Genomic DNA, 12,830 nt, shown 5'->3' with positions numbered 1-12,830 from the left:
AGAAATGCCGCAAGATTCAGGTTGGAAGGGAAACCTAGAGGTCGCCTGTTTGAACCCTTGTTTATTGTGTCCTGGGTAGCAGGCCTCCTACCGTAACTGTGGTCTACCTGTCAGTTGTCCCTTTGCCAGTGAGAGGTGATTTAAGAAGCCATCAGGCTCAGAGATGCCCACCTGTGCAGCTGCACTGGGGATCCAGTGCTGCATGGGGGATGAAAAGTAAAAGAGCTGAAACACTCAGAAAAAAGCAGCTGCTTTTGCTAATGCAAAAATATTTTCTGTTCAGAGTGAAAAACAAACCCTAGAGGAATGCCTGTTGCAAAGCACTGAACTATCAACAAGGACATCATATTTTGTAAGTATAACTCATTTAACTTCTAACATTTCAAATAGTTAACAGCAGTATGATCTGCTTTGTGGGTGCCTGCTTTGCCTGTTTGTTTTTTAAGCACTCCTTTCTATTTTTTTTGGCAAAAGACTTTTCTATATCAAAGTAACTGCTTTTGTCCTGTCATTAGAGCACAATAGCTGTGGTATTTTTTTTTTTTTTTTTTGTCAAATTATGAGATATATACTAGCTGGGTTGGCTTCCAAGATTTAAAAGGTATCATGCCAGTGGGTTGTATGCTTGGAGATAATAGCAAATGAATGGTCATGAAGAATTTAGTTGAACCAAGTTTAAAAGATGCATCTCTGAACTGAAGGATGCAGCCTATCTAGATGGTAAACAATTGTGAGATGGGTAAAGGCAGAATATGGCTGTAGAGAAACCTATGTGTAGAGAAACCTATGTGTGAGCGACATTCTGACATAGCTACTCTAAAATTTGTCTAGGATCAGGTTATTTTTAATCTAAAATTGATAAAACTTCAGTCTGTATTTTATTTTATATTTGAGTGTGTCTAATTTAAAAAGCCAATGGTTGAAAAATGTCCAGAAAAACTGAGAAAAAAATTAAACTTGTTTTGGTGTAAACATAGAAGAAAACGAGAGTTTCTATTATTCTCTGTCCTGCCAAAATAATAATAAAAAAAAACGGAGAAAACATCTCTAAATCTCTTGTGTATTTTGGACACCATATTGGAGAAATGTAGAATATTGTCATTAGGATGACAAACAGTTGCAGGTGTTGTAACTGTGAGGAAAGGAAAAATTAGGCCTGCGGTCTTCATGAAAGGGAGATTAAGAGGAGCCATGATGTAGGTGTTTACTGCTCTGGGGAAAGTACAGTGGATGCAGATGCAACAAAACTGCTGGAGAGCATGTGAGGTTTTAAAACTTTGTTTCCTTATAGAGAAAATTACTGATGTGTGAAGCAGAAAATATTTGGAAGTTTTGGAATGTTGAATATGTCAAATGCAGTTTCATATATAGGAAGAAAATTGCATGCATGGTATCCAAAGTTATGTTGGACAGCTTGAGATATGAAACTGTTTCGGTGTCCCTTGACATTGTGCCTCCAGCCCAGATCTTTGAATAATGTTGCCATGACTACTTCTTTCATGTTTAGAAGCATGTCTTAATTCACATGGTGCAGACACATGACCTGTCACAATTCTTTGATCTCATTCAAACCAATTGAACAGTAGGATGCTCTAAAGAGTGTTCTCCATCACGTCTGGGAATGGGTTGGCCACAGTCTTACTCAACAGAAGTCAGTTACTTAGCTGAAGAATTCATGATATGGATCTTAGAGTCTGAAGTTCAGTTTCCCAGCATCAAAGCAACTGGAGATAATGCAAATATTGTGCATCACAATGACGTTTTAAGTCCTATGAACTGTGGAGATTTTACCTGCTATGTCCGACTCCCATCCAGGATCAAATGGGCCACTCCACTGAGGAGCAAAATAGCAGCTGCTTACAGCATCTCAGGTGAAGCCGACATCCTAAGCTTGATACAAACTGGAAATCATGGATTTGCATCAGGTTCAGTAGTACTTAGGGCTGGTTGCTTGCTATTACTAAACAGAAGGCAGTTCTGCATTCAAATCAGCTTGGACTTGTCCCTTCCTTTTGGAATTGCTGACAGTGACATAACGTCCTATCTGATGGAGACTGCAAGTCAGGGAGACCATCACCAAAACAGTCTGTTTTCCTTTGCCTAGCAGAATGATTAAACCAAACAAAACTATGAGTACTCCCATTTTCAAAGCTCTGTAGGGATTGTTTTTCTGTTCTGTTCTTTGCAGTGCATCATAGAGCTATAGGAGCTGGTGAGCTATTTTGAACTTTGACATCAACAGTATGCAGAAGTTATTTTCTCTGCTTATCCATTGCAGTGTAGGAAAACATTATTGCTGCCAACCTAACCCAGGCACTGGCTCATATTTGTTAGCAGATGAAGAACAACTCGTTGAAACCAAACCAGAACAAGGCTGAGCTCCGGCTGGTTGGCAAAAGGGCACAAAATAGGACTCCTGGCCATATTAAGAAGCAAGAACTGAAGAAATATTTTTGCTGTTCTGGTGATGTATTCAGTTTGACTTAGAACACACAGTATTAAGTATCTGATGAGATCAAATGTGTTTGAAGTTTCTGGAATGGCAGAGTAATATTGGAATGCTTGAATATTTTGTGTAAAGAACCGAACTTCTGGAGGCCATTCAAAGCAGGCTTACCCTCTGGGGTTAGTTCATCACTAGTACACTTCATGACTTTCTTCTTGAACAGCAGCTTTTACTACTGTCTAGGATGGATGTATATGGTACCGTGTTTCACAGAAAAGAAAGTATGAAAACTGTGTTCATCTTTTGGTCACCTTACAAACTGCCAGCACTGCATTTTAGCTGGAGAAAAAAAAGTTTTAAAAAAAAAAAAAAGAAAAGAAAAAAAGGGTACAAATAGGACACTTTCTACTATAGAAGTTTATTGAGGTTTACTTTGTAGAAGTCTGTATCATGTAGAAATGAAAGTTACAAACTCCTGAACACCAACATGAATATTCTCAAAGGCAAAAGTAGTAGAGTTCAGGTACCTAGAATTGAAAGAATATATACCTCTAAGTGCCATTTCTAATACGTGAATGGAAATAAAGCAGTGACACAAGCATTCTCCTACTCAATCGAGGGGAGAATGCTCTTTGACTTCAAATGGAGTGACACCAAGTTAGAAAGTATTGGTTTATACATATATAAATTGGTTTTTGAACACGACTAATTCTATCGATGTTTGATCTTACCAAGATTAATGATCAAAGAAAAATAATTCCTGGTTTGTGATGGTATTATAGGAATTGTTTATATTTAAGCATCTTCCCACAGCCTGTTAATCTTTAAAAATGAAAAGACATTCTGATCCTGTAGCAAAACCTGAAGTCTCACAATACATGTATGTTACAGTTTAACCATGATACAAATACTACAGGATAAACTCATACCGAAACAGTTAATTGGTGACAACAGCATTATGTAACCTGGTCTCTAATGTCCCCAGTCTTATTTACTCTCGGTCTCCTTCCATCCATTCTCTTTCATTCTTTAATCCCAAGCAGATGTGAAGTAGTTCCCCTGCTCACGAGCAGAAAGCAGAATGAGGAAGAGATCAGTCTTGAAAATATGTCTTTATATGCAGATTTTTACTATAAACTGTGTTTAAAGGCAATAGAGAAAGAACATCAAGGCTCTGCCACCTGTTATTAGCCTCTCACACACTGAAGCAGGAGAATCGTATGAGGAGAAAGAGAGACAGAGGGGAGCTGTTACAGACGGACCATGCCCCCATTCCCCAGTCCCCTGCTCTGCCCAGGTTGAGGGAGTGAAGTTCAGTCTGGCAAAAGGGTGGCAATGTGTTATTATTTTTTTTTTTTTTACTTTGTTTCTCACTAACCAAATCTATTTTAATTGGCAATAAATTAAATTAATTTCCCTCAAGTCTGTTTTGCCTGTGATGGGAACTGACAAGTGATCTCCCTGTCTCTCTTGCCCCATGAGCTTTTCAGTTTTATATTCTTCCCCTGTCCAGCTGAAAAGAGTGAGTGAGAGAGCAGCTGGATGGGCATCTGGCACTGGGCCAAAGTTGGCCTACCACAATACTATTTATCGTGGAAAGATTTTGGGGTTATGAAAGCAAAAGACCTTATAGAGAGCCTACAATATTAAGAAAAAAAGTGTTCAAGAAAATAATAATTATTCTTTAGACTAAAGAGATCTTATCCTTTCAAAAGGCCACCTATCTGACATCCTAAATAACGTACATTTCCAGTCCCTGCTAAGGTAGAATACATCTTAAGGATCTGGGGTGTATTTTTCACAGAGCAGTTAACATTTGTTCCAGACCCCAAATACCAATAGAATTAAACAGAATATGTTCTTAATAAGAATCAATGAGTTCAGGTGGAACCAATGTATTTAGTTATATACATGAATTATCTTGCTTAATAAGTGTAACATATTTTAAAACATTTTGTCTGCATGAAGTTTCCTGTATGCAGTGAGAAATGTAGTATTATATATATATATATATATATATATATATATAATGTTTTCTAACCAGAGCAGCTATGTAAGAACAGTAACAAAAGGCTGTGCACACAAAAACAGAGATGGTGAGATTCTGATCATTTGTGAGCTTCCATCTGTGTTTAATAGTGGTGTGGTTTAGGCAAGGGAAAGAGAAAGTGACATCTAATATGTGGTGAAAGAGTATATTCAGTTCAGTAAAGATTGTCTCAATATTTTGCAGTTTCTGAGTTACACTTCTCACTAAAATGCACGTCTCTTTAATGTGAAGGTGTTCCAAAGGTAAAACACAGAATCCACTTCCCCACTGAGTTACTGTTACCAGTATCTCATTCTTTCTAACATATATATGTATACATATTGCCTCTAATCTAAAATGACAATCTAGAGAGTGAAAAACTAAACTAGCTTAATCTTCATTCATATATTTAATAACATATTTACATTGTTTATTTGGAAAAAAAGATTAATAATAAAGTTGTTCTGAGTCAGTAACCTGCTACCTGTGGAGAAGATGCCCAATATTATGCATCTCTGAAGTTTACTAGTTGAAGACATAAAAACTTGCAGTGGCTGAAAAGTAGGCTAAGTTGCAACTAATAATAAGACTCAAAATGTTTACAGATACAGTGATTAACCACTGGAACAGAATGGGAAGATACGTGTTAAGTCCTCTTTGACACAGGGCCTGTAAATCGAGACTGGGTGTCTGTCTGAATGTCGCAGGTAGTTCAGCCGTAAGCTGAACCTGACACAGGAATGGCCGAATAAGTGGCATCGCTTGTGTTGCACATAATGTCAGACCACATTCCCAAATGGTTGCTTCTGATTTAAATATCTGTGAGTTTCTCTGTGTCTGTCTTGCCCACATGTGAAGAGATGGAATAACACTGTGTGGTCAAGAAAGGAAATTCTCTTAGTCATAGCTATCAGAAAAATAAAATTATATAAATTAAATTGTAGGAAATCAGCAAACTCACACACTACTTGAATTTTTAAAGACATATAAGAGAAGAATGGTTGAGCTACTGATGTGATTTAACATGTATTTTCACTTTATGTTGTTTGCAAGAAGGGTGACTTGTATTTATAAAATGCACTTGAAGATACCTGAAAGTTGTCCAAATAAATATGGACAATTAGCTGTCAGGAAAAAAGAGAGATCAGAAGTCTTACCTTACAGGAAGTTAATTTACTTGCATACTTTTAATGTTGGAAAATGTTGTGCTTTTGTGCATGGATAGAATAGGGTGAAGCAATTTTGCATGAGTTTTAGATAATTCCAAGAATGCTGTGTTTTAACAGTCTCAAATTTATGGAAAGGTGCATATGATATGTGTTTTATCCTAATCGCCCCATGAAGAATGAGATGATAGTCCTTAGAAGTGAAATACCAGGCTAGATGTACTGTTCTTCTGTTTACTATGCCAAAATCATGTGTTTCTATGGCAACAGTTAATCTATACTGTTTCAATTGGATGAACCCTGATAAATTTTGCTACCTAAAGTAATCTCAGCTGTAGTCCCAGTGACATTAGATTGCATAAAATAAATTGTCTGAGTCTAGTCTTTGTCACTGTTTAACCAAGATGCATTAAAAAAATTCAGTAAGGTAACACCGCAGTCCCTATTCAGTACTACACTGTGATGTGCCTTCTCTAAATTATGTTTTCTTAGCCACTGAAGTAATTAAGTCCAACCAATCTGGCTTTCTATCTTTTGTTCAATCATCTGCAATTTTCAAATTTAACCTCTCTAAAAATTAAAATTATAGTTGAACTGCTCTGCCACACAGCTTTGCAGAAGTTCAGCTAGGAAGACATCCTCACAAGGTTCTAAGCTTGGCTCCCACCACCCTTGGTCAGAGAGCCCCTTACACAAGCAGGATCTCGTGTCCAGCTCCCATAGATACCCAGCTCCGTAAAAGGCTTCAACTCAACCTTGTCTAGTGTGCCAGCAACACAGACACATTGCAGTTTCACCTTCTAGGAATATACAGTTTTGAACTAAACAAAGACACCCATAAATTTTTATGTGTAAAGGTAAAAAGAAAAACCAAGCTTCTTTTTACTGCAAGGAATGCAGGTCTCAGTTAAGGAACGACTGCATATCATGTGTGTCTGCTTTCTGTTCTTTGGCCTTAGGCTGTGGCTTCTTAAAGAGTCAAGGATTCATTCCCTGTGGCATTTCCCTGGCAGTGGAAGCCTTTTTTCCTGTGGTTTCCTTCTTCAGATGAACTTGCAATTAGTAGACGTCTCTGCTCCTGCAGTTATTTCTCTTTCCAGACATGCTCTTGCCATTCTTCCTCAAAACATGGCTTAAAACTTACAAGGGAACTTACAGAGCTTTCAAGTTTCTTTGTCAAATGATCCTGGATGAGTATCATCAAATGAGTATCATCAATTTATTACATTTTCTTTGCAGGTGGTTTGTTACTTCACATTCCCTGTAATTCTTCAGATCTGGAGGTATAAAACCACAGACAGGACCTCTTTTGTTCATAGCTTGTTCCACTTGGATGAGGAATCACAAAAATTTAGGGATATCACCTCTGTGTTAGGCATAAGATTTGTTTTTCATCGCTACTGGATTCTAGCTCGCTGTGGAGGAAAAGGAGAGCCGAGAGGGTAAACCAGCCTGATCTCCACAATGGATTTCCTACTCTAATGCGAATAGTGACTAAGTCCTAACCAAACTCCACACATATTATATGAGAAAGAGGCCTCAAAACATGTAATACTCCCAGATCCAAGCAACCAAATTATTCCTTAGACCTAATTTTAAAACTGCAGTTCAGTCAACATGCTCCAGATGGCACACAATGATGATGAAATTATGCATGTGCTACTTTGAGGGATGGAATATGCAAACAGAAGTAGCTTGTTAACACAGAGCCCCTGAAAGGCACCTTTAGGACCAACAGTCATCAGCCCACACTCAGAAAACAGCGTTTAGTTGTTGGGGGGGCAATAATGACACACCCCCCAACCCCCCACACCCCCAGCCCATGCTAGTCTCAATTACAATGCAGGAAACCCAAATGTTTGCAGAATTTTCATTCTTTATATGCTAATAAATATTGAATGGCAGATGTTTTCCAAGCAGACAGATGATTAATTTGGCCCTAAGTTACAAAGAAATACAACACAGATGAATTTTTACGGGAGAATATTACTTGAACATAATTAGAAGGTATATAAAAATAACTTCTTATATTAAAGACATGTTGCACTACCATTTTCTCATTCTGAGTAAAAATTTTCCTTGTGATTAGTCCTAATTAAAATATGTACTGCAAGGGGCAACCACATCTAAACATTCATGTGCTTAAATTTCAAGAATAATTTCATGAGACATCATACATACCTGTATATATGAAACAAGGTAGAATACAGTTCTCTGATTGCATTTTAGCAGGTAACCAAATCCCATATTGCATAAAAAATTTTCAGAGAGAAACTACAGAAGCCAGTGAGGCTTTTGATTTGTGGGATAAAGCCTGTCCTTCCAGTGGAGTGCCAGATTGTACCGGATCTAAGTGCTGGTTCTGACTCTGTGCTGAATGAGGACTATGCTTTTGAACAATTACAGAAATAACACAAAACAATTTCTGGAACTTCTACAGTTTCAGTGTTAATACAATTTCTGACCAAAATGCAGCTACGTTACAGAAGCCCTTCAAATTGGCCTGCTCACTTTGCTGACCGAAAGGCTACTTCAAACCTCATGAAAAGAGTTTTCCTGAAGCACTGGGCCCATCTCAGGCTAGGCAAACGGCAAAGCGGTTGTCTAAAAGAAACAGAAAATGACACTAGTAGAGCAGCTTTCCTTACAACAACCCTCTGAAGCATATTTATTTTAAATAGTTTATTCTGTAGTCTAGGTGGTTTTAGATAAATGCCACAGCAATGCTTTTTGTAATGCACAAATCTAGGTAAGTACTGTATTGTGCGAGGGGGCAAGGTTTACTTTTTGTAGTTCCACACATTGATTCTGATGAACATTTCATGCAAAAGAAGTTTCTGTAGTAGAACATTTCAGAATTCATGAATAGTAATTGAGCCCTTTAGTTCTGCACTAAACTTAAATCCATTATTCTCCATTTAAAGCAGACACATCATGTTGCTCTACAGAGCACTGCTCTGTCAATTCAGTGCTTTTTTCAGTGAGCTGGGCTAGAATATTAAGCACTCTTTGCTCTCAGTATTCTTGCTGTGCTTGGCACATTTGGATTCCATTTGAAATAGGCAAATAGCAATTCTGTTGTTCATAATGAATAGCCTATACGTGTATATGCACCTTGCTTTTGAAAGGGGGAGCATATATTATTCGCCACATCTTGAATCTTTGGCAACCAGTTTGCTTCATTTCCTCTCTCTCTGCACGTAAGCAGTGAAATGTAAAATGTGATAAAAGTCCATGACAGATTTCTGTCCTCTATACCAAACAAACCAGTCTCCTTCGGCATTCAAAGTGTGCATATATTTTCTGTCATGGACAAATTAAATAAATGTATGTAAAAATAGAGAGTTAAGCAAGAAAGATTAAAGTTTCCAGAAGTCCCATTCCATGCTGAACATTTTTCAAGCATTTGCTAGAACACAGCTATTACTGTGCCTAGATTTTACTCTGCTGATGTAGCCATGTGTCTATCCCTACCATGCTCGCAGAGATACAATTCATTCTCTTCCCATTTAATTTTTTTGTTGCTAAAGTTCTATGAATACACAGCTTAAACCCTGCTAGCATGTCCAGTTATGTTTCTGCACTACAAGAGTTTTGTATTTATCATAAGCAATAAATCACGCAATTTTGCTTAAATGGATTATGTTTTTTGAGAACAGTGTGTGAAGCTGAATTTTATAAAAGCATACCAAAATCTTAAGTTTCCAGCTTCCCATTTTTTTTCCGCTGTTAGCTACAGCTACAGTTCTGTTACATTTAGATCTTTGCATGTATACAGGCTGGAGGGAGGAAGAATTGAATAGAACATCTGAAAAAAAATTATCTATATCTTTTGCTTAACACATCTCCTACACAGATTCCTATGACTAAAAGAAATGATACAAGGAAATCTCTCATTTCCATCCTTAGTGTTCAAGTAACCCTAAAATAATGAGATTACAAGGAGAAATTATTATGATGCTTATGTGGCAAGCCACACAAAGCATGATGTTTCTCTCCTGTACACACAAAGTTGAAATACAGTTGTATGGGATAGGTCTCTGTTTCTGAGCCACTTCTTTGTGTGTGAGGTTGAGCCTACTGTTTCTGTCTGCATAGGCTGATGCTATTTTTATCTGTGTATCAAATAGATGTTCAGGTAAAGGTGATCAGCAAAAAGCTGAAGCTGCTGATACGATGATAGTTTAAAACCTAAAGTTGCTTAAAATGGGTATCACAAGTGTTTACTAGCAATTAGCAGAAGTTAGATTGAAATGTCTATGCAAATAAGCCCGTAGGGAGCGAGTATGCCCGGCAAAGGTTTCTCCAGCATGGTGCTCATGGGTTCCAGCTGTCACAGCACCCATGTGGTGGCACTGAATAAGCTGTATGTTTTCTTTGGTGTGGTAACACAGATGCAAAAGGAATCCCCATTTTTCCAGACAGCTAGCAGGATAAAGCAGCTTGAGAAGACCTACAAGCATACTCCAGTCTTCCTAGCACTGGAGATGTTAATGAAGAGCTTTAAGATTATCCATTACAACTGTCTTGTTTGAACTGAAAGATGTGTGAGGAATGGTGATGCTAGTTTAGAAAATTTTTTAAAATGCAAATCATTGTCTTGCCTCACAATCAATTTTTCAAGAAAATAAGAAGGTAACACTTCAGACTTTAAAGACTGTAATTTGAATTTAATATTAATGCTTGGATGCTTGGATTGTAAAGGTAATTGATCCAGAGCCTCACGCACTGTACAAAGTAGACGCTCACCCAGAAAATACATTTTTTAATTATTATTATATTTTATTTTTTTTTCCAGAAAATGGAGACATTCTGCTATGGGCTGGGTTTTGTTCCTTGCAGAGGTCAAACCAGTGTCTGTTTGAAAAATTCATGATCCAGAAAAGGTAATTTTTAATGAATATTTATGAGAGATGTCCTTTCTTATCAGAGCTGTGCAAGTTTTCAGAAGCTTGCCACTAAGTCTGGCTTCTGATTTTTAGTAAAAAGCTTATGAGTTCCATCTGAGAAAATAGTCAGGTTACACTTTTGTCTAGGTTTTTGTAGCTTTTTCTCGTATGTATCTTTTTGCATAGTAAGTTCATTGTGATGCTTGTGTAATACATCATATATGCAGCTTGTTTTTTCTCTGTAGGAGACTATTACTTTAGGAAGGTTAATGTTTTGAATTAATTATATTATTTCAGTGTTAATCACTTTAAAAAAAATCATCATGAAAATAAACATGAGCTGGTGGGTTTCCATAATTCATTTCTGTAAGAAATTTTGTGTAGCTAGAATTGCCAAAGACCAATAACTACAAGGCTTTGCTAGACTGGTTTGCTTTTTTGAGTCTCAAATCTTAACTGCAAAGCCTCAGAGTACTGTCAAAAAATAGGCAAAAAGAATATTTCTATTTCAATTTGGTTTTAACATTGTTGCAGCATCTAGAAAAAGAGGCTGAGGCTGGTGTCTGGTCTGGTGTTCATAATGACTCTTAAGCACTGTGTGTCTGTAAAGCTTGTTTTGTACATGGCAGAGAATATGGGGTCTGGAGCCAGAAGTGCTCCAAGGTGCAGTGACTGTCGTGTGGCAGAGAAAGGCTGAAGCATTATCACAACCAACTTCCAGACAGTCTTGTATTCCCTGGAAAATGTTGCCTTTAAATTAGTCTATGCAAAATATTTCAAGAAAAAATGCTGCCTCTAAGTCTAGATAGAGTCATAAAGAATAATTATATGATTGGATTCTGATTTCCTCTCGCAATTACACAATTTACAATTACTGTGTGAATTTTCAGTCACTTTCCCTTTTTTATACTTTTTTTGTGTTGACAAGGCTTTACATTTTTCTATTACTTTATTTCTCATACATGAAAGGTTTAAGTAATATGTCATATTCTCCTTGCCTAATTTTTTTCAATCTTTTGTATCTTATTTATTAGGTATTTTATTGTACATAGTATTATAATTATAGGTGATATTTTTAATCATGCATTTTAAAGCATGCAATTTGATCAGAGCGATGCATCTTTTCTAGCATGCCACCTTGCTAGATGCCTTTACACCTACTGACCACCCTGGGGCCAGCATCAGAAGCAGATGTTTAAGGTGCATCCAGTGAAGGAGGACTCCGACAATGCTGCTGCAGTCTGAATTTCTGCTCTGCCTGCTTAAGAGTTTCCTTTTGTTTCCAGCCCTTTGGGCTGGCTCCCCCAGCATTTCTTTCAGAGATAATCCCATGGGGATGGGAATTATTCATGACAATTTAATATAAGAGTACAATTCTCAGCTGGTACGTAAGCAGGCACAGAGGTAGTACATTGTCTCAAGATTCTTTTCAATGCTCTAGCTGGTAAATACAGACTTCGTAGACAATATCAGAAGTAGTATTACCTTTCAGTGGAATCTGGTAAGGTCCTGGTGAAAAACAATCACCTCACAATAAGGTTTCAGGTTTCTCTGGTCCTTTTAAAATATTTTAATGTCAATTATGTGTATAAAATATACATTTACCTGAAAAATTAGGGAAATGTATTTTAATAGGAGAAATGTAATACCATGTGAATGTCCAAAACCATAGTTGAGTGTATTTGATACTTTATGGGGAACAAGGTCAAAAACAAAACAACTCTCAAATGAGTAATATTTGCAGGTGAATTTTCATAAATATCTAAACAAGGTAATTTCAATAATGTTTAGGATATCCAAGAATCCACAAGTTACAATGAGTGTTGCTGAAGTAAAATCATAAAACACTCTGTAAAACTGTTATCGTTAAGATTGCATTTGTATGCCTAATAAATAGAGAAGGAAGAATATTGAAGAACAGCTGGTTTTGGAAAATAGCAAAGGTAAGTATGTGACTATCTGTTTTGACTATCTGTCCTTGTTTTAGATAGCTGTTTCTAATGGATTTGATGAAAAGTGTGATAGAGTGTCTGGTGCAAACCTAATCATTATATCATAGAAGTCACTTTGAATTACACTAAAACATTAAGGGACTACATCTAGAAAATTAAAACACAGTTAAGGTCTTTGTTGCTTAGAGTTAAACTTGGCTGACACTGCCTGTACCATTTCCCCCCAGTCTCTGATTATGTATTTTTCCTCTCACATCAATGAATGCATTGGAAAGAGTAGTTCTGTGACCATCTTAATGATGGTTTCTCCTGTGCCCTCACCGCTCATGCACAATTAGCTTTGAGAAG

General features: G+C 37.0%; 1 long non-coding RNA gene across 1 annotated transcript; it reads left to right on the top strand.

Moving 5' to 3' along the window:
- Positions 1 to 288: 288 nt before the first annotated feature.
- Positions 289 to 11,740, top strand: LOC119142834. Its single transcript, XR_005102445.1, has 3 exons — positions 289 to 352; positions 10,440 to 10,527; positions 11,660 to 11,740. It is a non-coding gene; the product is annotated as an uncharacterized LOC119142834 (long non-coding RNA).
- The last annotated feature ends 1,090 nt before the right edge of the window (positions 11,741 to 12,830 follow it).

Source organism: Falco rusticolus, chromosome 2 (assembly GCF_015220075.1).
Source record: "Falco rusticolus isolate bFalRus1 chromosome 2, bFalRus1.pri, whole genome shotgun sequence".
NCBI classification, from domain to species: Eukaryota; Metazoa; Chordata; class Aves; order Falconiformes; family Falconidae; genus Falco; species Falco rusticolus.
The sequence above is the reverse complement of the archived record's forward strand: the minus strand, read 5'-3'. Positions and strand labels throughout refer to the sequence as shown.